The sequence below is a fragment of the Triturus cristatus genome, chromosome 6 (genome assembly GCF_964204655.1).
Source record: "Triturus cristatus chromosome 6, aTriCri1.1, whole genome shotgun sequence".
Taxonomy (NCBI): domain Eukaryota; kingdom Metazoa; phylum Chordata; class Amphibia; order Caudata; family Salamandridae; genus Triturus; species Triturus cristatus.
The window spans coordinates 1,406,738,014-1,406,743,250 of NC_140589.1; positions in this window are offsets into that span (position 1 = coordinate 1,406,738,014).

Below are 5,237 nucleotides of genomic sequence, written 5' to 3' on the forward strand. Positions count from 1 at the left end.
CTTAAATTTAAGAACATGATGCAATACATAATTTAATTATAATTACTTGAAAGAAGAAAAAATTAATAAATCTGAGAGAGAGAAAAAAAAGGAAGAAACCCCCTGCTTTAGTCCTAACAGAGTAAGCATGTGCTTATCACCCTTTAGATTAACCATCTAGTTTAAGTTTCCATTTTTCAACTGGGGCCCATACCCGTTTCCCAAGCTGTCTTGCATTCGCTCCTTTTTTTTCATATAAAGATTTCTCTAAGGTGTAAATAGCTAATAATTTTGAGAGCCATTGTTGAAACGAAGGGGGATTAGAGTCTTTCCATACCGTTGCGATACAAAGCCGGCTCAGCGTCATAGCAATCAACAAAAATTCTTGATGGGGTATCTCCTGTCCCTCCTGTGCCACTCCAAGAACCGTAATCTCATTAGTTAATTTAATTGAAATCTCCAATTCATCTTTAAAGAAGTTTTCCATAGCTAGTTTAAAGGGATCTAAATTAGGGCATGCTGCAAACATATGGATCGTGTCTGCCTCCAAACTCTGACATCTTGGGCAGAAGATCCCAATAGTACCACCCCAACGAGCTATTCTATGTGGTGTATAATATAATTCATGTAAAGTCTTAAAGTATTGTGCTTGCAGGTTTGCAACCTTCAGGATAGAATTTGCAAGCCGAAGTGATTTTTCGCCCTCATTCCCGGCTAAATCTAGTTTAGTTCTCCATTTATCAAATACTTTTCCTCTATCATCCTCATTATACTCGCACAATGCACCATAGAGTTGAGAGATTGAACATCCCTCATCATCTTGAACAATTTCCATCAGATCTACCCTAGCATACTTACAGTTACCTGCCTGTTTCCTCTGCAATACTGATCTTATCTGTAAGTATTTAAAAAAATCTCTCCGATCCAAGTTATATAGCTGTTGCGCCCTCTCAAATGAAATTAACCCTGACTGATCCGTGATATTGCCGATTGTACTAACCCCAAGATTATCCCAGCGCCTCATCACTTGATCATGGAATACTTGTGGGAGGAGTTCATTCATATATAAAGGGGTATAGAAGTTCATTCTCCCTAACTTAATTTTCTTCCGAATCATTGACCAAACCGATATGACCGCCCCCAACAGCTTAAATGTTGTTCTTTTATAGTAGTTTAGTTCCTTGAATGTGAGAAGTTCCTTATTAGAGTCCAAAACCAAGAGCTCATATATATCCGGAATGCCAACCCTACCCCTCCAGATGTCTTTCGTATTTCCGCCGAGAAGTCCTTTACAATACTGAAGGACTGACGCAAAATAATATGCCTTAAAGTCAGGTACTGCAAGGCCCCCACGGTCTTTAGAGAGTGCCAACCTCTTTATGGCTCTACGAGTTCTGCCCTTAGCCCATATAAAGCGATTACAAATCCCCTCTATTTCCTTAAACCAATTGTTAGAATATGATAAAGGAATTGTACGGAATAAATATAGAATTTTAGGCAAAAACACCATCTTTATAACATTGCAGCGACCGATGATTGTTAAACGTAAATTGTCCATCCTATCTAAGTCTAATTTTGCCTTTTTGATTACTGGGGTCAGATTTTCCTCCACAACCTTAGATAGGTCAGATGTTATAGTAACTCCCAAATAGACCGCGGACTCTACAACTCTCTCATCGTTAATCGGCGCAAATTGATTTACAACTATTTGTGTTTTTCCTTGATTTAATTTATACCCTGATAGAGGTCCATATTTTTTTGCCTCATTCTCGATTTCCCCTATCGCTATTATTGGTATTGATGATGTAATTGCTAAATCATCTGCGTATCCCAATATTTTAGTCTCATATCCATTCAGCACTATTGGACAAATGTTTTTATTTTTTTCTATGTGTCTAATAAATGAGTCTATATAGCAGGCGAATAGTAGAGGGGAACAGGGGCATCCTTGCCTAGTTCCACGCTCGATTTTTATTGCCTCGCTCAGCTCCCCTCCCACTCTCAGACTGATGCTCGGACTTCTATAAAGGGCTTTTAATGCTCCTACACATAATTTCCCAAAATTATATTTATACATTGTTGCCCAAAGAAAGTCCCACGAGACCCTATCGAAAGCTTTTTCAGCGTCCAGCAAAATTAAGGACATAGGGTCTCGTGAGACATTAGTACCATCCAACAGCGCGAAGACCCTTCTGATGTGATCGGCAGTGCCCCTCCCTGGTATAAACCCGTGCTGCCAGGGTGAGACTATCTTACCAATTACCAAGCTCAGCCTGTTAGCCAAGATTTTAGAATAGGCCTTAGTGTCACTATTCATTAAGCTAATTGGTCTATATGACCCAGGATCCGTAGGGCATTTATTCTTTTTTAGAAACACTACCATTAAAGCTTCTCCCCAAGACTCCGGAGGTGCAGCACCATTCTGTATTAAAACCATGAGTCGATTAATGTCTGCTTCTAAGATTAAATAGAATTTTTTATAGAATTCTAACGGTATAAAATCGGGTCCCACTGCTTTTCCTGATGGGAGATCCTTAAAAGCTCTTTGTACTTCTTCTGGGGTAAAGTTGATCTCGAGGGAGTTATTATCCTCCTCTGTGAGCTTATCTAGGGAGGCAGAGTTTAAATATTCGTCAATTTTCGCTAGATCTGGATCCCCATTATTCTGACTGTATAATTTCTTATAATAATTCTGAAATACAGCACAGATTTCCTTTGGTGTTTTTACTATTGTCCCTGCCTCCGTAGTCATTTCTGTTATCTGCCCCTGAGTGGCCGCCTGCCGGGTTCTAATCGCTAGGATTCGTCCTACCTGTTCGCTATATTCGTGCTGCTCTTCCCTCCTGGCCAAATATTTACCAGCTGCCTTTTCAGCATATACTTCACCCAATGCTGCTTTAGCCAAGGCTAGTTTTTGCATTGCTTTTGTCACATCCTCTTTCTTTCTTAAACTTCTTACCAGTTCTTCCTCTAGCTTTGCTACTAGATTTATCTTTTTCTCTAAGATTTCTTTTTCCCGCTTACTCCGTCTAAGAGAGTAACTTAAGGTTTCCCCCCTAATACCTGCCTTCATGGTATCCCATACTATTTGCGGTGATGCTGTGCCCCTATTGTTTTCCAGAAATTCTTTTAGCCAAATTTCCATGTAAGTAACATAATTTACATCCAGTAGCAAAGCTCTTTCAAAGGTCCAGCTATTTATACTGTTCTGTGAGTATGGTATAGAGATCTCCATGGAGAGCGGGTTGTGATCTGACATCAATCTAGGCATTTTTTTAATTTTCACCATCGGTATCATCGAGGGGGAAATCAAAAAATAATCTAGCCGGGCTAGAGTTTTATGGGGGGCAGAATAGTATGTGCAGCCTCCCCCTCCGTTTATATGTTCCCAGATATCGATCAACCCATTGTCCTGCATGAGCTGTATTAGCGCTCTATGGGTTTTCTTCTTTTTACCAATAAATCTTGCAGGATTGTCTTTCCACAACCCATTGAGGCCATTTATATTTAAATCGCCACATAGTATTATGGGGAGAGGCCAATTAGGTAGTTGAGAATTTATATGGATAAAAGTTTCAGGGTCATCAGCTGTTGGTGCATAGATAGAGCATAGAGTAAAATAAAAATTTTGAATTTGGCACTCCGCTAAAACCCAGCGACCATGTCTATCTACCTGTTGTTTTTTTAATGTAATCTTTTTTCCACGTGCTAATATTGCAACCCCGCGTGTTCTAGTGCCCTGAGTCGTACAAGTCAGTACTTTATACCCTAGTTGTTCCAATAAATATTTTTGCGAGATCTCTATGTGTGTCTCCTGAACACAGATTAAATCAGCTTGCAGTGTTCTGAAATATTCTTTCAAATCCCTTCTTTTTCTTGCATCATTTAAACCACATACATTAATTGTGACTATGCGCATCATTTTTCTTTTTTTCCCTCCATTTCTGTTCCCTTTCTTTCTCTGATGATGATTTTACCCCCCCTTTTCTCCCCCGGAGACCCACCCACCCCTCCCCCTCCCTTACCACCCCTTGAAGCATCCCCCCTTGAGGCATCCTGGATCCAATCGGGTCCAGGTGTGGGCGTCGATTGATCACGGCGCCTCAGTGCACCTGCCCCTCCAGCCCTGCGTGTATTTTTTTTACTTTTTTTTTTTTTCCTCTTGATCATTTACCGGCATTCTTCTTTACAGTCTCTGAGATTTCTTTAAGATATTGTTCGGCCTGTATTTCGCTCGTAAAGCTGCGGGTTGAACCCCTAAAAATTATCTTCAATCTGGCAGGGTTCTGTAGGAAAACCTTTGCGCCAATTTGTTCAAAAGGGGAAAAAAGCTGCCTCAGCCTCCACCTCCTTTCAACAGTCGCATGAGCAAAATCTGGTCGAACAAAGAAGATAGTGCCATTGTATTCTCTCTTGTTTGTAGGGCGGGCTAAGTCATAGATAGATTCTCGGAGTAAAAAATTTCCAAAGAACACCAGCATTGCCCTTGGAAATTTAGATTGGTTCTGTGTTTTCCTGGATTGAGTAAGGGGGAACCGATGGGCTCGTTGGACTTCTCTCTCTAGTTCCCAGCTTTTCAATTCAGGGAGGGCTGATTTAAGAAGTCTAATTACATACCCCCTTGGGTCATTGTCTTCAACGCCCTCAGGAAGCCCTAAAAATCGCAAGTTATTTCTTCTTGATCTGTTCTCCTGATCCTCAACCTTTGTCAGTAAGTCCTGTATAATGCCTTCTTGCTTCTTTTCTTGCCTTTGTAGATAAACAACATCATTCTCCAGGTGGTCAATTCGTGTTTCAACTGACACCATTCTTTCAGAAATCTCTAGACATGTGCTGCCCACCTTATTTACAGCACCTTGTAACTTTTGGATACCTAAATGATTTCTTTGAGTATCCGTTTTAACATCTTTATGAAGTTTCCTAATTGAGCTTAATATATCTCTCAGAGATGGTTCGTCTGTGTCTGCTGCTACATCATATTCAGTGATGACCCCAGTTGAGTCCACACCGTTTTCTTGGGCCGCTATTTTTCCCTTTGATTTTTGGGGTTTTGCGGTTTTCCGAGGATTACTAGGTTCAGGATCGCTTCCTTGATCGATCGTTTCTTCGTAGGTAGACTTATTTAGTCTTTTATTCCTTATTTTTCTTGTTTCAAGTTTTTTCCTTGGCGTACTTCCTTGCCCAGGATCGCTCGATTTCCTTATACCCGAACAGCTGGATATATCTTGAGTTGAGACACCTTGATCTTGGTCTTGGCC